We start from the raw sequence: 23,394 nt of genomic DNA on the forward strand, positions 1-23,394 counted from the left end.
AATGCAAGGGCTGGATTCATGTTGGCTCTGGCTAACTTACATTCCCCGCAAATTTTTTTCTTTGCTTTCTTGTGGTCTTAGGCAAACTACGTCTCCTTTCCCATTCTTAGTTATCCCTACATCGTAGCGATAGGACTACGCCGTCTGTAGTTGAAGGTCTAAAATGTCCCGTGATTTATTGGCTTCTCGGTAATGAGAAAATACGGGAATTACTTTTGCATTCTGGGAGGAAGGAGGGCCTTAACGGCTGAAATGCTTGGTCCCCAGAAGATTTTTTCCCCCCTCTGCAAAGGTCTACTCTGATTTTCTAGCTCATACCTACCAGGGTTTTCACAGGTTATAACTCTTCAACCTAACCTGATACGTAATTTCCGCCTCGCAACGACGTAGGCTTCTCATTGGAGAAGGCGACTCGGGCAGAACCAATCCCAGAGGGGGAGCCTCCAACACACCAGCCCCTTATTCTTCCTGGCTCACTAACATATTTGCTTATTACTGCCGGAAGAAGTTTAAAGTTAACTAGGGGAGGTAACACTTGGAGAAATGGAAATCCTTGCGTCCACTGAAACAATTTAATTACCAAATGGCCCTATCCCTTATCAGGTAACATAGGGCATCATTCCTCTTTTGGGAAGGAAAAAATGAGGGGGAAAACTTTCACGGGAAGGGATTTAAATCACCAGACCTGGAGATTTGAGGAAATTGACTTGAGGAAAAGGGGAAAACAGGCGTTCAAGGACCACGGAACTATAAAAAAAGACCCGGGATAAGGGTTGGCAACCTTTCCAAAAGTGACGTACTAAGTCGCTACTCCTGTTTTCCTGCTGTACCAGGAGTCCGGGTGATAACTTGCCTTATTGGGTGGGGAACGAGAGGGAAGTGAATTCTTGGATTCTCGGGGTGGTAAGGAGAGTCTGGGATAGAGATTATGACTAGGTGATACGTTAACGGAAATGAACATGACCGCTATCTTTTTCTGTGTCGTTTGGCGACACCAGGCATAGACACTGGGGATGAAGTGAACGTTGTGGGACAGATGAGGAATAGACAAGGAATAGAAGCAAAAAGTCAGTAATGAGAAAGTAAGGCTAATGAATTGGGAGTGAGGGAATGGTCCGCGAAAAGACCTCCAGTGCCCTTACTCTACCCCAAATAAACTCCCAATGGCTCCTTAGCACATTTATTATCAACTTTAAATGCCTTTGTTCTCAAAGACCTTCACCACCTAGCCCCAACCTTCCTTTCCAGTGCTTATGATATACGTTGTGCCTTCTTGTTGTTCCTCACACAAAACTCATTATCCTATTACCCCACCTTTGCCCTGTCTCCTAATGCCAAGAATACTGATGCACAGGTGCCTTGTTTCCGTCGAAATTCTGTTGAAGTAGATGATACCTTCTACGGGAACCTTTCTTAAATGCCCCTACCCTAGGAAGTAGTTCGCCCCTCCTCCCTATGACCGGCTGATCCTCACCACCACCGCCCTGTCCCCCGTGACAACCGCTCCGTCCCCCAAGATGGCCCCTCCTCCCCGCGACGGCCCCTCCTCCCCGTGACGGCCGCTTCTCCCCGTGACCGGCCGCGTCCCCCCAGTGACGGCCCCTTCTAACCATGACCGGCCGCGTCCCCCCCGTGACGGCCCCTTCTCCCCGTGACCGGCCGCGTCCCCCCAGTGACGGCCGCGTCCCCCCGTGACCGGCCGCGTCCCCCCGTGACCGGCCGCGTCCCCCCCGTGACTGGCCGCGTCCCCCGTGACGGCCCCTTCTCCCCGTGACGGCTTCTTCTCCCCGTGACCGGCCGCTTCCCTCTGTGGCGGCCGCGTCCCCCGTGGCGGCCGCGTCCCCCGTGGCGGCCGCGTCCCCCGTGGCGGCCCCTTCTCCCCGTGACCGGCCGCGTCCCCCCGTGACTGGCCGCGTCCCCCGTGACGGCCCCTTCTCCCCGTGACGGCCTCTTCTCCCCGTGACCGGCCGCTTCCCTCTGTGGCGACCGCTTCTCCCCGTGGCGGCCGCGTCCCCCGTGGCGGCCCCTTCTACCCGTGACCGGCCGCGTCCCCCCCGTGACGGCCCCTTCTCCCCGTGACCGGCTGCGTCCCCCCCGTGACGGCCCCTTCTCCCCGTGACCGGCCGCTTCCCTCTGTGGCGACCGTTTCTCCCCGTGGCGGCCGCTTCTCCCCGTGGTGCCCCCTTCTCCCCGTGACGGCCCCTTCTCCCCGTGACCGGCCGCGTCCCCCCGTGACGGCCCCTTCTCCCCGTGACGGCCCCTTCTCCCCGTGACCGGCCGCTTCCCTCTGTGGCGACCGTTTCTCCCCGTGGCGGCCGCTTCTCCCCGTGGCGGCCGCTTCTCCCCGTGGCGGCCGCTTCTCCCCGTGGCGGCCGTTTCTCCCCGTGGCGGCCGCTTCTCCCGTGGCGGCCCCTTCTCCCCGTGACCGGCCGCGTCCCCCCGTGACGGCCCCTTCTCCCCGTGACGGCCCCTTCTCCCCGTGACGGCCCCTTCTCCCCGTGACGGCCCCTTCTCCCCGTGACCGGCCGCGTCCCCCCGTGACGGCCCCTTCTCCCCGTGACGGCCCCTTCTCCCCGTGACCGGCCACTTCCCTCTGTGGCGGCCGCTTCTCCCCGTGGCGGCCGCTTCTCCCCGTGGCGGCCGCTTCTCCCCGTGGCGGCCCCTTCTCCCCGTGACCGGCCGCGTCCCCCCGTGACGGCCCCTTCTCCCCGTGACCGGCCGCGTCCCCCCCCCCCCCGTGACCGGCCGCGTCCCCCCGTGACGGCCCCTTTTCCCCGTGACGGCCCCTTTTCCCCGTGACCGGCCGCGTCCCCCCGTGACGGCCCCTTCTCCCCGTGACGGCCCCTTCTCCCCGTGACCGGCCGCGTCCCCCCCGTGACGGCCCCTTCTCCCCGTGGCGGCCACTTCTCGGCCGCTTCTCCCCGTGGCGGCCCCTTCTCCCCGTGACCGGCCGCGTCCCCCCGTGACGGCCCCTTCTCCCCGTGACCGGCCGCGTCCCCCCGTGACGGCCCCTTCTCCCCGTGACCGGCCGCGTCCCCCCCGTGACGGCCCCTTCTCCCCGTGGCGGCCACTTCTCGGCCGCTTCTCCCCGTGGCGGCCCCTTTTCCCCGTGACCGGCCGCTTCTCCCAGTTACGCCGCATCCCCGCCCATGACCGGCCGCATCCCTCCATAACCGGCTTGTCCCACTATGACACGCGCCTTCTCACCATGACTGGCTCCTCCCCCCATGACCGTATATTTACTTTCTATGTAGTTTTTTATGTACGTTATTTTCGCGTCTTGAAAAGGACCAATGACATCAGGAGGGTGATGTCTTTACTTGCGCATGAGTTGGATTTTAGTGAGACGGAGCTTACGTGATGTCGTCAGCCTCACGTTCTCAAGAGTCACCGGGGTCCAGTGGCAAGACAAAGATTAAGAGGCTTGGCAATGGTCGGGGATAGCTGGGCTTAGCTTGGGCTCGCGGGGCAGAATAATAAGCTGGATTTGCCAGATTCAGTGTCGGAGTTTGTATCACCATGTGTAGTGTTATGATGAGATATATATGTAGTGTAGTATGAGATGCACGATCAGTCTAGGCAGGGGCGGGTCAGACCATTCTTGAATTTTCTTTTGCCGCATGAGCATCGACACGTTGGAAACTGTACATGTTGGTTCCCCCAATGGAACATGTGATCTTTGAGGACAGGGACTGTTTCGTTTTTTCTTTTTTAAATTCTCAATGTTTAGCACAGTGCCTGGCACATAGAAGCTCAATATTTAATTTGTTGGGCTAAGGAGTTTGCATTGGGTTCAGAGACCAACAAGGAACTTCTCTGAGCGTGAAGGTGAAGTGATTTAAAAAAAAATGAAGAGGATACTTCAAATAGCTAAATGAAGGATCACATGCTGCTTTAGTAAAGTATCAGGATATAAAAGAAAAAAAGATCAGCGGCTATATTATAGCACTGTGTAGTTGAATAACAGATACCCAGCCCTCAATTCCTGGTTTGGAAGAAGAAGAGATGGATTCCTAAAGAGATTTCCTTGAGGAGAAGGCACTAATGTACTTAGGGGATTCTTGATAAATGTTTGTTTATGTGTGCTGCAGTGTTCTGATAGTGAAGTGGGGTTAGGGTAGAGAAGAATGGTTTTCATGAAGCCAGCTTGAGACATAAGGTTAGAGCAGGGCACCTTTATAAAGTCAATTTGAGACAGGTTAGACTAGGGCACTCAGGGCCTTCCCTTGTCATTATTTACCAAAATAATGTTCCTAATCTGACCATATTATTCCCTTTCTAGAAAATCTTCAGTGGCTCCACATTACCTAGGAGAAAGAATACTCAGGCCCCAGCCTAGCATTCAAGATCCTTTGGTTCTTACCTCCATTCTATTTTTTGGCTAGACTAATTACTATTACCCTTCATGTATTTTGCATTCTAGATAAAGTAGACTGCTATCAGTTTCCTGATCTCTTCCTGTCATCACCTCCTATGCATCTTAACATTCTCTCACTGGTGCCTGGAATGCCACCTTCAGCTCAGACGCCATCTCCAAGGAACTTTTCTAGACAGTGTTTTCCCCCTCCAACCCCAACCAGCTAAAAATAGTCCACCCTTCCTTTGATTTCTTAGGGCTTTTTGTCTGGATCTCTCTTTTGTCTTTATTACTCTGTGCCTTGTATCATAGTTGTTTGTATCTATGTCTTGTGGTGGATAGGATACTAGACTCAAAGTCAGGAAGACCTGGGTTCAAACTTTGCTTCAAAACCCTACTTGTTGTAGGGGCAGCTAGGTGGTGCAGTGGATAGAGCACTGGCCCTGGAGTCAGGAGTACCTGAGTTCAAATCCTCCACAGACACTTGACACTTACTAGCTGTATGACCCTGGGCAAGTCACTTAACCCCAATTGCCTCACTTAAAAAAACAAACAAACCCCAACAACCTACTAGTTGTGTGATCCTGGGCAAGTCACTTCTTAATTTCTCTGTGCCTCATTTTCCTCATCTTTAAAGAGAGGAAGTAGGACTTGATGGACTTTAAGTCCCTTCCAGCTCTAAATCTGATCTTATGATCCTTCTCCTCTTCCCATTGGATTGTAAGGCAGAGGGCAGAGGCTGTCTTGCTTCATCTTTTGTAGTCCCCATAGCTCTTACATCAATGTCTTGCACATTGCAGGACTCAATATTTGTTATTTCCCTAAAAAAGATTTCTGCTTCTGGCCATGCTGTTTGTCTTTTCCTTCCAGGCATCTACTTCCTTCCACTGATGGACTTTAGAGCTTGGGGAGGCTCTGAAGAAAAAATAGGCTCTCAGGCTGGCTTAGAGACTGAGAAAGGAGTACAATCCCTTAAGCAGTGATTCTTGCATTGTACTACAATGCCTCTCCTTGAAGGTAAAGATACAAAATGGTGTAAGGAGAGGAACACTCCAAAGTACTAGACCATAATGGCACCACCACTGTTCCTTTCCCTCCCTCCCTCCTTTCCTCCCTTCCATTTTACCTCCCTGTACCCCTTCCATCCATTTCTCCCTCCCTTCCTCTCTTCTTTTCCCTCCCTCCCTCTCCTCTCCTTCCTTTTTTTTCCCCCTACCTTCCCTCTCCTTACTTCCTCCCTCCCTCCCTCCCTCCCTCCCTCCCTCCCTCCCTCCCTCCCTCCCTCCCTCCCTTCCTTCCTTCTTGGTCACTGAATAGGCATATTTTCTTGGATCATTTGTAAGCAAGGAAGAGCTCAGTGGAGTTGTTTCAGTATTGGTAAGTTCTACAAAGATTTCCTAAATCTAAATTCTCCACCATGGACTATTGTTAGATCATCTTTTATTTCAATTGTTGCTTTTAACCTGCAGTGTGCATTATTCAGTGTGAGCATTTATACTTCAGAAATCGGCAAATGCTACAAATCAGAACTTGATTTATTAGTGATCTAATGTTAATACTGAAGGTTAAACTTAAAAGTGTGTCCTGTACATTCTCCTACTTCCAGCTGATTGTTAAGCACACCCTTGACTTTAAGCCACTTTTTTTTTTGGTGAGACAGTTGGAGTTAAGTGACTTGTCCAGGGTCACACAGCTAGTAAGTGTCAACTCAGGTCCTCCTGAATCCAGGGCTGGTGCTTTATCTACTGCACCACCTAGCTGCCCCAAGCCATTATTCTTAGATGGTTTCAGCCAGATGAGAATTTAAAAGCAGGTCTAGAAACCATCCATTGATATATTTTGAGAGTGTACCTTTCTTTGTCTTCCTCCTCTCATCTTCCCCAGCATTTCTGTTGTCTTGATACCTTTTTCTGTGCATTTTCTCTCCACTCCATCTAATGAAGCCTGCTGAAGTTAGCAAGTGCTATAAGCAGAGCACAAGTAGTCATATGATTTCTTAGGGTTATTGAGCCCTGCTATACTTTTTCTCCCAAAGATATTTCCCTTTCCCTTGTCTAAGCAGTCTTTCAGGTATTCGATGCCAAAGGAAACTACATTATTTTGAGCAGTTGTGTTGACTCCAAAATACAGTTTTTGTAATCAATAATTTTCTTGAGGCCTTCTGTAATGGTATGTGTGATTTTCCTGACATAGAATGTGCATGCCCATGTGTGCACACACATGTATGTCATCAGCTTTTTTGTTGATCTTTTAAGAACCAACAGAGGAGTGCCATGTAGCACTTGAGATAAGTTTGCATTTACTTTGGCATGTTATACAATACTATACAATAATATATAATATTCATTGTCTCCTCTTTCACCATGGGACCTCTAGTGAATGGGGCAGTGGATAGAGTACCAGGCCTGGAGTCAGGAAGACTGATCTTTGTGATGTCAAATTTGGTCTCAGACACTTCCTAGCTGTATGACCCTGGGCAAGTCACTTAACCCATTTTGCCTCAGTTTCCTCATCTGTAAAATGAGCTGGAGAAGGAAACAGCAAACCAATCCAGTACCTTTGTCAAGAAAACCCTAAATGGGGCCATAAAGAGTTGGACACAACTGAAACAACTGAACAATTTCTCAGCGTGTGGTGATACAAGTCACTCTTCTACCATCTTTCATATTACTTTCCTTCATTTTCTCTTCATTATAGTCAGACTGGCCTGCTCGTCATTCCTCCAATGTGACATTCCATTTGCTGTCTCTGTGCTTTTTCATGGATGGTTCTCCTGTTTCACCTCTGCCTCACAAAATCCCTAGTCTCTTTCAGAGCAAGGTCAGGTGCCACTCGGCACTCATTTTTTTTCTCATCCTCCTGGTAATTTTTCTCTCTTGAAAACACTTTGTATTTATAGTTACTTACTTGGGTGCTAGGCTTATCCCCCAGGGGAATGTAAGAGAAGGGCCTTGAGTGTTTGTGTTTGTGTCCCTAGCTTAGAGGTTCTCTGTATCAAGTAGGCATTTAATAAATGCTTGTCGAATTGCATACTTATGGCAGGTAGAGCCACATGGACAGTGACAAATGGAAGAACATACCACATTTCCTTTAGATTTTTGATTTTTCCTTCTCTATGTATAGATTTAAGTGCATATGATCTATGATTTCTAAAAACTGGCTACAATATAACGAAGAGACAGATCAGGAAGAAATCAATCAAGATTTCAATTCAATAAAACCAATCAATCAAGAAACCAGTTAAGATCAAGAAAAAAAAAAAGAGAAATCTGTTAATCTTCCTCAACTCCACTGACTTCCCTATAACATCTTTATTTTTATTCTTCTAACCTTCAGTGTGCAGATGGTGTCACCTTTATATTCATCTGGGAAGAGTTTTTATATTAGTCTGAGTACAGCTTCCTTTCTGTCTCTCTTTCTGGCTGGTTTAAGCTTTCTCTTTCAGTGGCCCCTGGGTTGTAACCTTCATGGAGTGAGAGGAGAATGAATAAAAATGTTGGTAATAATGACTCACATTAAGATACAAGTAATATTTATGCCCATTTTACAGATGAAGAAATTGAAGTTCATATTGGTGAAGTAAATTACCCAGCATTATCCATCTGAGAAGTATCAGTGTTAAGAATCTGGGTCTTCTGACTCCAAGACCCTTAAGCTGGGGAAGACCTAATGTCACATTTACCAGGGATAAGCTGTTAAAATGAATGATCAAGAGATTCTATACCACCTACTTCTCTGCCTGCAAGATAAGTAGAAACCTTTACTGGTTCTGAGCCATTTGGAGTCTCTAAAGATGAAGTAAGATAAATTCAGATGTTAATTAGTAAATTAGTTAATTAAATTAGTTAATTAGTAAAAGGCAGCCAAAAATCTAAAGCTTTTACAGGCAAGTTTCACTTGTTTTTCTTTTGTTGAATGGTTTTCAAAGTCTTATCTTTCTAAGGGATTCATTTTTATTGAGGAAAACAACTTGATGAAGTATCATCATACATTAGATAATCAACAAGCTTTTGTTGAGCAGACATCATCTTCTGGGCATGTATTTGGTACCAGTTCAGGTACAGTGTTACAGGACATGGTGTCTTGTATAAGATAATAGCCTTGGGGGCAGCTAGGTGGTGTAGTGGATGAAGCACTGGCCCTGAGTTCGGACCTGAGTTCAAATATGACCTCAGACACTTGACACTTACTAGCTGTGTGACCTTGGGCAAGTCACTTAATCCTCATTGCCCCCCCCCCCCCAATATAAAAGCCTTGCAGAGAATTCATGGTCTAGCTGGGAAGATAGAACACATATATGGAAATAGCTCTTTAAAAAAAGATTTAAAGTTTACAACTTGACTCTAAACAACCCCACAGAATAGGAAGTATTGGTATTATCATCATACCCATTTTATAAGAAGTTGAGTCTAAAAAGAGGTGACAAATGACTGGCTCAGCAAAGCTGATACTGACAAAGTAGCTTATTGAAGTTTTGAATATAGATGTACCTACTCCAAGACCAGCATTCTTTCCACTACAGACCAGTTGCTTCTAAAAGAGAACAATCAATAAAACATAAAAGAGAAGAAAGGTCAATTGTGGAGTAAATGAGATAAGAGAGTTCATAGGAAGGAGGAGGGATTACTGAGGTCTGGAACAGTCAGGGAAGGTTCCATGGAAAGAGGCAGGAACTAAAAAGAAGAATGGGAAGCAAATTCTAGGAAGATGTAATGGAACAGTGGTTTCCAAAGTGGGGACCAGACCTCTTTGGGTGACCTTATTACAAGGGGCCTCTAGTCCAGGGCAAGGAGCATGTGATCAACCACTTATAGGGTGGGGAGAAAGATCTATCTGTCCAACCCTCTGCATGATAACCATAGAGTTTTTCTCCCCAGCCCCCCCTTCCTTCCTTCTCCCTTTGGTGACTTGCCAACGTGTGTAGAGTCCTGACCTCGTGTCTGAGCCACAGTTATAACCTAACCATATCTGGCCACCCAAAACAACAGCAGCATAGGTGCCATTGAGTAAATCCTTCCCCTCCAACTTTCCTGACCCTCCATAGCCTCTCCCTGCTCACCTTGTGTCTGCATGCCTTTTGGAGGGGTCCCAGGGCAGTGACATAATCTTCCCTTTTCTGTTTTGGGTGGGACAGTGATTTTCAGGATGAGCAGGCATTGATTGGTTGTGATGCTGAGCTATTTTACAACCTCAGGATCATCTTCGACATCAATTATTTTTTTAAACTTTGTGTTCCAACTTCTCTTCCTCCCTTCCCACCTCCCACCACCAAGAACTCAAGCAATTCAATATGTTATACATTAGTAGCCATGGAAAATATCCCCACATTAGCTAGGTTGTGAGAGAAAACAGTTAAAAAACAAAACTTCAAATTAAGGAATTGCCAAAGAAAAAAATTTTTTTAAAAAACGTATTTCAATCTATTTTCAGATACCATCAGTTCTTTCTCTGTAGATGGTTGCAATTTTCATAAGTCTTTCAGGGTTATATTGGATCATTGCCTTGCTGAAAATTACCAGATGCTTCCCAGCAGATCATCTTACACTATTGCTGTTATTTTGTATACAGTACATTTCACTCTGCTTCAGTTCATGTAGGTCTTTCTTTCCAGGGTTTTCTGATAGCATCCTGTTCATCCTAACTTTTATATAGTACCTTAAACTTGACAAAGAATTTTCTTCACAATAGCCCAGCAAAGTATGAAGCATACATTTTGCCATTATGGTCAATCATCATAACCATTTCCCTCCATCCTATTCCCTTCCCATGATAGTTACTCTATTTTCTATCTTCTTTTAACCTATTCCTCCTCAAAAGTGTTTTACTTCTGACTCTCCCCTCCCCTACTCTGTGCTCCCTTTTTTTCACCCTTCCTTATCTTCTTCCCCTCATACTTTCCTGTAGGGTTAAATAGATTACTCCTTCCAATTGGGTGTGAATGTTATTCCTGCCTTGAGCCCACTCTGATGAGATTAAGGTCTTTGAGCTAATTCTGTGTTCTAAATTTTTCTTTCTACCTCCCTCTTCAACTCTCCCTATGAAATCAAGCAATTCAATATGTCATACTTGTGCAGTTATGCAGAACATCTTCACCTTCCTCAAAAGTGTTTTGCTTTTTACTGCTCTCTCCTCTAATCTGCCCGCCCTTCCTTCCCCTCTTCTCCCCCCCCCAATTTCCCTCCCCTCCCACTTTCCCTCAGAGCAAAAATGTATTACTATACCCACTTGAGTATATATGTTATTCCCTCTTTGAGCCAATTCTGATGATAGTAAAGTTCACTCACTCCTCCACTCCTTCCCCCTCTTCCCCTTCCCTCCATAAGCTTTTTTCTTGTTTCCTTCAAGTGAACTACCTCTCCCCATTCCACCTTTCCACTTCCCCCGCCCCTAGTCTATTCCTCCTACCGCTCCACCCTGTTTTAAAGATGTCATCATGGGTTAGCTAGGTGGCACAGTGGACAAAGCACCAGCTCTGGACCCAGGAGGCCCCGAACCCAAATCTGGCCCCAGACATAAGACACCCCACCCTGTTTGTCCCACAAAGAACAAAACAAATGCTTTACAGATATCATCCCTTCATATTCAGTTCAGGCCTATGTCCTCTGTGAATTCCTTACTGAGAAAGTTCTTATGAGTTTGAAGTATTTTCTTCCCATGTAGAAATGTAAATAGTTTAATCTTTTAATATCCCTCATGAAGTCTTTTTCCTGTTTACCTTTTTATGCTTCTCCAGGGTCTTGTATTTGAAAATAAAATTTTCTATTCAGTTCAGGTCTTTTCATCAAAAGTCCTCTTTTTCATTGAAGTCTCATTTTTTCCCTCTGAAAGATTATACTTAGTTTTGCTGGGTACATGATTCTTGACTGTAGTCCCAGTTCCTTTGCCCTCTGGAATATCATATTCCATGCCCTCTGGTCCTTTAATGTAGATGCTGCTAGATCTTGTTTTATCCTTATTGTAGCTCCATAGTATTTGAATTCCTTTTTTTAGCTGCTTGTTATTTTCTCCTTTATCTGGGAACTCTGGAATTTGGCTGTAACATTCTTGGAGGTTTTCCTTTTGGGATCTCTTTCAGGAGGTGATTGGTGGATTCTTTCAATTTCTATTTTGCCTTCTGCTTCTAGAATATCAGGACAATTTTCTCTTACGATCTCTTGGAAGATGCTGTCTAAACTCTTATGGTCATGGTTTTCAGGTAGTCCAGTGATTTTCAAATTATCTCTTCTGGATCTATTTTCCAGGTCAGTTGTTTTTCCAAGAAGATATTTCATATTGCCCTCTATTTTTTTATTCATTTGGATTTGCTTTACTGTGTCTTTATTTCTCATAGTCACTAGCTTCCATTTATTCAATCCTAGTTCTTAGGCAATAACTTTCATCAGAGAGCTTTTTTAAAATCTCCTTTTCCATTTGGCTTTTCAAGCTGTTGACTTTTTTTCTCATAGCTCTCCTGCATTGCTCTCATTTCTCTTTCTATTCTTTCCTCCACCTCTCTAAATTTTCCTTCTATCTCTTCAAAGTCCCTTTTGAGTGCTTCTGTGGCCCAAAACCAATTCATATTTTTCTTGGAAGCTTTGGATGTAGGGGCCCTGAGGTTGTTATCCTTTTCTGAGGGTGCACCTTGATCTTCTTTGTCTATTGTTCTCAACTTTCTTTGCTTGCTTATCTTGCTGTTTTTCACTTGACTTTTAACTCCCTCTTACAGTAGGGCCCTACACTTTCAAGCTACACTGTCCCAAGCTTTAGAGGGTCTCAGGTGTTTTGGTTTGAGGGAGGGCAGGTTTTTCTCTCATCTGGCCTATTCTCTGGTCTGAAGGTAACCTCAAGCCAACTTGCTGGTTAACCAGCTAGCAGAGTGCTGAGGTGGTTCTTAGTATTGATGAGCCTGTGCCGTTTCCCCACCTGGGCCTCCCATTGCACAAGATTGCTTCCTGGTTCCCTGCTGGGGTGGGATAGCCAAATTCCTCCTCAGATCCTGCAGACATCACTGTATTTTCCACCCCCCGGGCCAGCTGTTCAGCCCTCTCACCCAACGGTAAGCTTAGTTCCAGAAGATGCTGGTGCCGCAGCTGATTTGGAGGCTAGGGGTAAGTTTCTCTGGCACAGTGTGTTTGGGGTCTGGTGGCATGATGGCAGGGTTGGACTCTTCTTACAGACCAGTACAGCCCCCTTTAGTCTGAAAAATAATCTCAGCCTTCTTTTTGTGGGTTTTGCCACTCCAGGGCTTGTTTTATTGCTGTTTGGGGGGTAATTGTGTCAGGAGCTCTGTGCATTTAATGTCTTTCCTCTGCCATCTTGGTTCCGCCCCCAGAACTCCTCTTGGCTTTGTCCCCAGAACTCCAGGATCATCAGTACCCCACCTTCCCTTACCTTACATATCTAAATAATTGCCACATCTTTATTCTTTCTAACATCTCTCACATCTGTTCGCTTCTCTCCACTCATGAACATTCCCCCATCATCCTCTCTTGACTAGATTGTTGCGATAGTTTTCTAATTTTTCTCCCTGCCTGGTCTTCCCTCTCTTGTCATCTTCCATATAGCTACCAAAGTGATTTTTCCTAAAGTTTGAGTTTGACCATGTCATCCCTCTATTCAATAAACTTAAGTGGTTCTGCTACCTCTAGGATCAAGTATCATTTCATATTTAGCCTTTAAAAATTTTTGTCTTATTGTGTACATAATTATTATTAGAGCATCTAGGTGGCAGAGTGGATAGAGTGTGGGCCTGGAGTTAGGAAGACCTGAGTTTATATCCTGCCCCAGACACTTACTAGATCTGTGACCCTGGGCAAGTCACTTAACCTTTGTTTGCTTCAGTTTCCTCATGTGTAAAATGGGAACAATAATAGTGCCAACCTTCCAAGATTGCTGTGAAGATCAAAAGAGATATTTTTAAAGTGCTTAGCACATAGAAGGCATTATATATGTTAGTTATTATTACAGTAATGTATATAAATAATTTATAAACAAATTGATGTACAAATACTTAGAAGTATGTACTGTTTCAAATCTTTTGAATATTGAGGCCATTCACCAAGAGCTCTCTCTTCTCCCCACCTCCTCGTTCTATATCACTCAGATGCCTTCTGCCACTATTTCCTCTACCCCATCTTACATGGAAAGGTGGCCCTACTCCTTGTTGTGGCAAAGCCCTATACCTGCAAAAGTGATCCCTTTATATCCTGTCTCTTCCAATGGATTGCTCCCTCTGTTATCATCATTCTCACTTATTTTCAGTTTTTCTGTTTACTGGCACGTTCCCCACTGCCTGCAAATATGAACATCCTCAAAAAACCCTCACTTGATCTCTCCATCCCCACTATCATCCTAATATTCTTTCTGCCCTTTGTAGCTAAACTCCTTGAAAAGGCCTATGAATAGACGCTTTCACTTCCTCTTCTCTCACTCCTCAACTCACTTCTCAACCCATTACCAATTCAGCTTCTCACCTCATTCAACTGAAACTGTTCTCTTCCAAGTTACCAGTGATCTGATTGTCAGACCCAATGGCTTTTTCTCAATCCTCATGTTTCTTGACCGCTCTACAGTTTTTGATACTTTTGATCATTCTCTTCTTGACATTCTTTTCTCCCTAAGTTTTTTTTAAATAGGATACTTCCATTTATTTATTTATTTAAAGTTTTGAGTTCCAAATTCTATCCTTCTCTCATTCCCTCCCTTCCTACCCTCCCCCCTCCCTGAGGTGGTAAGCAATCAGATATAGGTTATACATGTGCAATTGTGTAAAACATTACTATATCAGTAATTTTATATAAAAAGACTCAAGTAAAAAAAAAAGCACAAAATAGCATGCTTCAGTCTGTATTCAATCAATATCAGTTCTTTCTCTGGAGGTGGATAGTATGCTTCATCATTACTGCTTTGGGATTGTCTTGGATTGTTGTATTGCTGAGAGTAGTTAAGTCATTCACAATTGCTCATAGAACACTAATGCTGTCACTGCACAATGTTCTCTTGGTTCTGCTCACTTCACTATACATCAGTTCATATAAGTCTTTCCAGGTTTCTCTGAAATCATCCTGCTTGTAATTTCTTATAGCACAATAATATTTCATTACAATCATATACTACAGCTTGTTTAGTCATTCCCCAATTGATGGGCATTCCTTTGATTTCCAATTCTTAGCCTCCACAAAGAGATATCTTCTTTCACCCTATCCCTCCTCAAAAGTGTTTTGCTTCTGTCTTCCCTTCTTTCACCCCTCCCTCCTTATCCCCTTTTCCTCCTACTTTCCTGCAGGTTTAGATAGATTACTCCACCCAGTTGAATGTGTTATTCCCTAGTTGAGCCAACTCTGATGAGATTAAGGTCTTTGAGCCAATTCTTCCAGTTACATGCAAGGGTAGTTTTCAACATTCATTTGTGTGTGTGTGTGTGTGTGAGGCAATTGGGGTTAAGTGACTTGCCCAGGGTCACACAGCTAGTAAGTGTTAAGTGTCTGAGGTCGGATTTCAACTCAGGTCCTCCTGAATCCAGGGCCGGTGCTCTATCCACTGTGCCACCTAGCCGCCCTAAACATTCATTTTCATAAGATTTAGAGTTCCAAATTTTTCTCCCTCCCTTTCCTTCCCCCTCCACAAGATTGCAACCAGGTTATATATGTACAATCCACAAATGTTCTTTTTATCAGTTCTTTCTATAGGGGTGCATAGTAAGCTTCCTCATTAGTTCCTTGGGATTGTCTTGAATCATTGCACTGCTGAGAGTAGTTAAGTCATTCACAATTGCTCATTGAACAATACTGCTGTCACTATGCACAATGTCCTCCCAGCTCTGCTCACTTCACTATACATCGATGTTTATTAGTCTTTCCAGGTTTTTCGGGGATCATCCTGTTTGTCATTTCCTGTAGCACAAGACCATTCCACTACAATCATATAGCACAGCTTTTTTCATCATTCCTCAATTGATGGACATTCCCTTGATTCTCAATTCTTAGCCTCCACCAAGAGTTGCTATAGATATTTTTTGTACAATTTTTCCCCCTTTTCTCTTTTTTATGATTACTATTGTTAACTGTTTCCTTTCCATCCTATTCCCTTCCCCATGATACTTATTCTATTATCCATCTTCTTTCATCCTATCCCTCTTTGAAAGGGATTTGCTTCTGTCTGTCCCCTCCTCCACTCTGCCCTTCCTTCTTTTGCCCCTCTCTCTTTATCCCCTTCCCCTCCTATTTTCCTGCAGGGTTAGAGAGATTACTCCACCCAATTGAGTGTGTACATTATTCCCTCCTTGAGCCAATTCTAATGAGATTGAGGTCTTTGAGCCAATTCTGATGAGTGTTAGGCTCATAAGCCCTTTCCTGTTTCTTTCATGTGGGATTTCATTCCATTCTACCTCTCCCCTTCCCTCTTCCCTGTGCAATCCTCTCACCCCTCAATTTCACCCTAAAGATGTCATCATGGGGCAGCTAGGTGACACAGTGGACAAAGCACCCACCCTGGACCCAGGAGAACCTGAGCCCAAATCCAGCCCCAGACACAAGATATTCAACCATTGCTCAACCCCAGGACTGTCACCCAACTCTGACCACCCCACACAAAAAAAGATAAAAAATAAATGCTTTATAGATATCATCCCTTCATAATCAATTCCCACCTGTGCCCTCTGTCTAAATTTATTTTTATCATCTGCCCTAATACTCAGAAATTTCTTATGAGTTAGATGTATCATCTTCCCATGTAGGAATATAAGCAGTTTAACCTTTTAACTTCTTTTTCCTGTTTACTTTTTTATGATTTTCTAGGGTCTTGTATTTGAAAGTCAAATTTTCTATTACAGTTCAGATCTTTTCATCACAAATACTTGAAAATCCTCTTTTTCCTTGAAATCCCTTTCCCCCCCCTGAAAGATTATACTCAGTTTTGCTGGATAGTTGAATTATAATCTCAATTCCTTTGTCCTCTGGAATATCATATTCCATGCCCTCTGATCCTTTTTAATGTAGAAGCTGCTAGATCTTGTGCTGTTCTGACTGAGGCTCCAGAGTACTTGATCATAGTTTTCAGGTAGTCCAATAATCTCTTCTGGATCTATTTTCCAGGTCAGCTATTTTTCCAAAGAGATATTTCACATTGCCCTCTAATTTTTTTATTCATTTGGATTTGCTTTATTGTGTTTTGATTTCTCATAAAGTCATTTGCTTCTATTTGCTCAATTCTAATTTTTAAGTAATGATTTTCTTCAGAGAGCTTTTTGTACTTCTTTTTCTATTTGGCCAATTTGGCTTTTCATTCTGTTGACTTTTTTCTTATGACTTTCCTGCATCACTCTCATTTCCCTTTTCATTTTTTTCCTCTACCTCTCACATTATCTTCAAAGTCATTTTTGTGTGCTTCTGTGATCTGTGATCAATTCATACTTTTCTTGGAAGCTTTGGATGTAGGAGCCCTGATGTTGCTATTGTCTTCTGAGGATGTACCTCGATCTTCCTTGTCACTAAAGAAACTTTCTATGGTCCTCATCTTTCTCAGTCTGCTCATCTTTACAGTCTTTTACTTGACTTTTAACACCTTCTTAAAGTGGGACACTGCTTCCAGGGTGTACTATGCCAAACTTCAGGGGGTCTAATGTGGTACAATTTAAGGAGGGGCAGCTTCTTCACTAACCTGGCCTGTTCTCTGGTCTGTAGATAACCCAAGGCTAACTTGCTAATTAACCAGGTAGCAACACTTTGTGTGCTGTGGTTGTTAGCTCCAAAGAGCCTGTGCCCCTCCCCGACCTGGGCCACCACCACTCAAGTCTACTTCCTGGTTCCCAGCAGGGGTGAAATACCCAAGTTCTGCCTTAGCACCAGCAGAGACCCCTGTAATCTCCTCCCTGCCAAGGGCTCAGCCCTCTCACCAGACCGTGAGCTTAGTTCCAGATGACACTGGTGCTACAGCTGATTCAGAGGCTCTGGGGGTCTCTTTCTCTGACTTGGCCTGCCTGGGACTGGATCTGTGCCAGCATGACCTCAGGGTTGGACTCCACTCCTGCCCGGCACAGCAGCCCCCTCCTGCTGATGTTCTAAGCCATCGTTGGCTGGAAAATGATCTCAGATGTTCTTTTGTGGGTTCTGCTGCTCCAGGAATTGTCCTGCGGCATTATTTGGAGGTTTGGGGAGTGATTGTGTTGTGAGTTCTGAGAATTTACTGCCTTTCTTCTGCTATCTTGGCTCTGCCCCAGAAAACCCTCCCTAAATTTTTAGGACAGCATTATCTCCTGGTTCTACATTTCTGACTGCTCCTCATTCTCCTTTGCTGGATTCTTATCCAGGTTATGTCCACTGAGTGTGTCCCACAGCGCTCTGTACTGTACTCTTTTCTCCCTCTATATTATTTCACTTGGTGATTGCATCAGCTACATGGATTTAATTATCATCTCTGTGCTGATGATTCTCAAATATACCTATTCTTTCCTCACCTCTACTGACCTCCAGTCTCACGTCTTCAACTGCCTTTCAGACATCTTGACCTGGATGTCTAGTAGATCTCTTAAACTCAGCCTGTCCCAAACTGAATTTAGTATCTTTCACCCAAACCCTCCTCCACATTCAGAGCACTTTGATTCAATGCAATGCTGGTGGATCCGTCACTAAACCTGGAATAAGTTCCTGATTGTTCTGGTGAGGTCTTTTTAACGTTTGGCCCCCCTCTCCTGGACCATAAATTTGGTGGCAATAATAGCAATCACCCAAATTCCTTTCCTTGGCTAACACTCTCTCTGTAGGTTTCTTCCCTGCTATTACATGGGTTCTTGAGATTTTCTGTGTCCTGGACCTCTTTGGCAGTCTGATAAAACCTTTCTCAGAATAGTGTTTTTAAATGAATATGGTGAAATACAGAGCAAAGGAAAACCAATTATATTGGTTAATAGCTATTAACATGTTAAAAGCAACACCATCAACAAAATAAATTCACAGACTCCACGTTAAGACTGCCTACCTTATTAGAATGTTAATTTACTTCAGAGGAGGTACTGCTTTGTTTTTTGTCTAGTGCGTCTGGCAGTTACTTGGTCAGTTGTTTCAGTCATGCCTGACTTTTCATGACCCCATTTGGAGTTTTCTTGGCAAGGATCTTGGGGTGGTTTGTCATTTCCTTCTCTAGCTCATTTTATAGATGAGGCAACTGAGGCAAACAAGGTTAAGTGAGTTACCCAGGGTCACACAGCTAGTAAGTGTCTAAGGCTGGATTTGAACTCGTCTTTCTGACTCCAGTCCTGGTGCTGTATCCACTGTGCCATCAAACTGCCTTCCTGGCACTTACTGGGTACTTAATCAATGCTTTTGCATACATACATGCACTCATTCATAAATGTAATAGAATATTACTATACCATACAAAACAACAAATATGAAGAATTCAGAGAAGTATGGAAAGACTTATATGAACTGATTCAAATAAAACAGAGCCAGAAAATGTTTACAGAACGACTATAACAAAGTATATGAAAGGGATACAAAAACCAACCCTACAGAGTTAATCAACTAACAGCTATTTCCAAAGCACTTAACTATATGCCAGGCACTAATATAACCTTTCTGGGCTTACTCTTCTCTGTAAGATGAAGATGTAGAACCAGGAAGAGTTCTTAGGTTCCTCCTGGTTCTAAATCTGAAATCCTATGATTTTTCTGAGAGCAAGGAGAAGCAGTAGATGTATAGTTACCCCCCTGAAATAGAATGCCTCTCCACTTTGTGGGCCAAAGATTTCCAAATCTCCCTCCCATAAGGTCTCCACACTATGGTTTAGCACAGAGGGAAATTAGTCTGGTTAGTTTCTCAGGCTATTAGACTTGTCTTATCTTTGGACTGATTTTAGCCATAAGAATCTGACTGTAGAGGTTGCTTAGAGGCAGGTAGGTGGCACAGTGGGTAGAGCATTGGACCTGGAGTCAGGAAGATCTGAGTTTAGATCCTACCTTCTACGCTTATTAACCTCTTCCTGTCTCAGTTTCTTTATCTGTAAAGTGAGAATAATAATAACACCTACTTCCCAAGGTTGTTGTGAGGATAAAATGAGATAATATTTATGAATGCTAGCTATGATTTCTCCACTGTCTACAAAGTAAGAAGTAACTTTAGCCACTTCCATGAATCTCTGGCCTCATGAATGGAGGGAGTATAGTCAGTGGAAGATCCTAATATTCTCTGAAGAGATCTTCAGACTCATCTGTTCCACTCCCAGTAGAGGAATTTGAATTGAATTGAGTTGAATTATGAATCCAGCCTCCAACATGTATCTAATCAAATGGCTAAAATCCTCTTAGAAAATACCTGCCTAGAATACTCCAGAATAGTGGGAAAATGGCTGGAGTAGGAGTTAGGAGACTTTTTTCCAAGTGCTGTTTCTCAGTTTTATCATTTTTGAAATGGGTATAATGCTAACTGCCACACCCCATCTGTGGGGTGTTGTAAACATACGTGTGTATTTATATACATACACATATATGTATAATACACATAGATATTTCATAGCATGCATAATAATGTGTGAACTGAGTATGCTGGGACAAACCGAAGGGCCATCTCATTGGCCCTTGACCTGAGAGGCCCTCTCCTATGATGAAAGCATTATCTTGAAGAAGCATTGGATTGGACTGGTAGTCAGGAAGGAAGGGAACAAGCATTTATTAAGTACCTAGTGTGTGCCTGGCTCTGTGCTAAGTGCTTTACAAGCATTATTTCATTTGATCCTCACAATAACCCTAGGAGGTTGGTGCTGTTACCCTCACTTCACAGTTGAGGCAAACAAGTTAAATGACTTATCCAGAGTTCTACAACCAGCTAAATGTCTGAGGTCACATTTGAACTTGGGTCTTCGTGACTCCAGGCCCAGCACTTCATCCACCTGGTTGCCTAGGAGATCTTAGTTATAGTCATAAGTCTCCTACTTTCTCACAATGTGACCTTAGGTAAGTCATTTCACTTTCTCAGTTTCCTGAACTGTAAAATGAGGACATTGGACTTGACCTCTAAAGTTTTATCACTCAAACTTTTATAGTTTAAATGATCTGGGATTTCATTCATGTGAATGTTCCTTCACCAAAGAGAGATCACGACTTTTCTGTAGTAATAACAATGAATATTTACATAGTACTTTATGGTTTACAGAGCTGTTTTATTTGCTTGTTTATTGATGTTTGTTCAGTCACTTCTCTATGTATACCCTTCAGAGAATCTTCTCTTAAAACTCAGAAAAAGAGTTAAGCAAAACTAACTGAGGCAGCAGCTGCATGAAAACAGTTTTCCCTCAACATAATGAAATAAGTAGGGCAGGAATTATTATGCTAAGGTCACACAACCAGTGAAGCAACAAGCTCTACTTAAGCTATTAAGTCTAAATGACAGACCCTATATTAGGTTCTGGGGATACAAAGACAAAAGAAAGAATACTTCCTCTTCTCTAGGGGTGCCTTCTATCAGGGTAGATGAGGTATACATTGAAGTATATATGGAGTAATTATAAAGATAATAAATATAAAGAAATGCAAAGTAGTTAAATACAAGGTAATTAGGCAGGGAGGGCACTACCATGGGGGTGGCCAATGAAAATCCTGGACGAAAGAGATGGAGTGCTGGGTGGTGGTGTTTTTTGTCCTTCGATATCAAAGAAGACCATAACATTGGGGTGAATTGTATTTGTCAACCTCCAGAGCCATCTGGGTCCAGAAGCAAGATAGGTACTGGAGATGACCCCAGATGTTTAAGCCATTTAGGGTTAAGTGACAGTTAATAAGTGTCTGAGGTTGAATTTGAACTCAGGTCCTCCCAACTTCAGGGTCATTGCCCTATCCACTGTACCACCTGGCTGCCCAGTGCTGTAAGGAGCAGAGAGAATGCAAGTTTGGCTGGATTGAAGTTTGCAGGAGTGGGGAGTAACATATGATGAGCCTAGAAAGACAGGTTGGGGCCAGGTTGTGAAGGGCTTTAAAAATTAAACAAAGTCTATATTTTATCTTTGTAATATCCTGTTGCAAGAATTAGCTTGTTTTAGGCCTAGGGGCAATATAACAGTCCCTAATACCCATGTTCATTCTCCCTCTGCAGCTTTAGGGAGCTTATTTTAGACTGAAAGTTATCATAATTACTCCAAGACCCCAGTAAGAAAAATTCTTAACATTTAGGCAGAAGTTTGACATTTTGCCTTAATTTACATTTCTATCTACCCCCATTTAACCCCTGGCCTCTTTGTGTTTGAGGCAAGATTCAGGTTGCCAGAAAGGTTTGGTTAACAGCAGCAGATTATATTAAAGTGTCTATGGATACCAGGCACCAGCAGGGGAAACTGGAGAAAGAGTAGACCCGACCTTGTGGAGAATATGTGAGAGCATATGGACGAGAGACACACCAGATGAGATGTGGAAGTGTTATGATTTGCACTGTTGGAGGAAGTACTTACAGCAATAAGATCATCAATCAAAATTTTTTATTAAGCCATATCAGGCAGGCACTATGCACCATGCAAAGATTACGACTCTATTAAGGTATTGACGTATTAGCATTTTTATCCACCTCCAGAGAAAGAACTGATAGAGGCTGAATGCAGATCAAAGCATACTGTTTTTCTCTTTTTTTTTTTTGTGGTGTGTTTTTTTTGAGGGGGGGGTCTAATGTGGAAATACATTTTACATGTTTGCACATGTACAGCCTATATCAAATTGCTTACTGTCTTGGGGGTAGAGAATTTGGAACTCAGAATTTTAAAAAAAAGAATGTTAAAACTAGTTTTTATATGTACTTGGGAAAATATTATTTTAAAAAAACAAAGAAAAAGAAATATTAGCATTTTTACCTAATAATGTAGGTGCTACTGCCGTTGCTGATACTACTACTATTACTACCACCCCACCCTGCCACCCCCAAGGCAGCATGGTGTAATCACTATACTGTGATAGATAAGTGTTGAACTTGGAGTCAGGAAGATGAAGGTTCAACTCTAGCATTTATAAGTTGCATGACTATGTACAAATTATGCAATATTCCCTTTGAGACTCAGTTTCCTCAACTGTAAAATAGGGAATTTTTAGTACTCTACTCATAGTATTGTTGTAAAGTTCAACTGGAATAATGCATGTGAAGCTCTTTGTAAACCTCAAAACACTCTATAATAATGTCAGTTATTTTTATTAAATGATACCTGGGATATTTTTCTGTGTTCTAAGATTGGTAGGGCAGGAAGCTGGCACCAAACTTTAGCCTCAGGGCTGAACAGGGAGAGTAGATGAAGCTAGTCTTAGTTGTTACCATGTGAAAATGATAAAACAGGAATAAGGGGGTGAGCATGGTACAGTAGAATGAGTACTGGCTCTGAAGTCAGAGGACCCAGGTTCAAATCCTGCCTCTAATTATTATTCCTGTGTCAACAGCTAAAATTCTTGACGTCCCTTAGCCTCATTTTCTTCATTTGAATTGAGGGGGGTTGCACTAGCTGGTTTCTAAGGTTTGTTCCAGCTTTAGATCTATGAAACACTTGATCTTTTGAATAGTTACACTTAACTGAATTATAGTAGTAGTCTACCAACAATGCAACTAGGTTGAACAGTGGATAGAGGACTCAACCTGGAGTTCAAATCCAACTTTAGACACTTGTCTATTTGATTCTGAGCAAGTCACTTAAGCTTACTCAGCCCCAGTTTCCTCATCTCTAAAATGGGGGTAATGATAGCATCTACTTCCCAGGGTAGTTGTAAGGATAAAACGACATAATATTTGTAAAATGAATTGCAAATCTTAGAGTGCTATATAAATGCTAGTTACCAGTAGCAGCAGCAGCAGCAGCATCATGATTATCGTTATATTTATTAGAATTAGAACGGTTCTGTGTAGGCCCATTCTACAGGATAGAGCAGAAATTACAGGCAGATAGATCTCTGTTCATAGTGAAGAACTGTCTGGAAATAAAATATACTGCTTTAGATCACAACTTTCCTATTTCTGGAGGGCTTCAAGCTGAGGCTGAGTGATCACTTGTAGGAATGTTGTTCAAGAAAATAGACATAGTCGGTATAGTAAGCACTTTCTATG

The 23,394-nt window shown here is 43.5% G+C and overlaps 1 protein-coding gene across 2 annotated transcripts in view; it reads left to right on the forward strand.

Moving 5' to 3' along the window:
* LOC122754245 (tripartite motif-containing protein 26-like) overlaps positions 1-23,394 on the forward strand; it is a 49,536-nt gene that overhangs the window by 19,533 nt on the left and 6,609 nt on the right. The gene's annotated exons all lie outside the window — the stretch shown is intronic.

This window comes from Dromiciops gliroides, chromosome 4 (assembly GCF_019393635.1).
Source record: "Dromiciops gliroides isolate mDroGli1 chromosome 4, mDroGli1.pri, whole genome shotgun sequence".
In the NCBI taxonomy this organism is placed as follows: domain Eukaryota; kingdom Metazoa; phylum Chordata; class Mammalia; order Microbiotheria; family Microbiotheriidae; genus Dromiciops; species Dromiciops gliroides.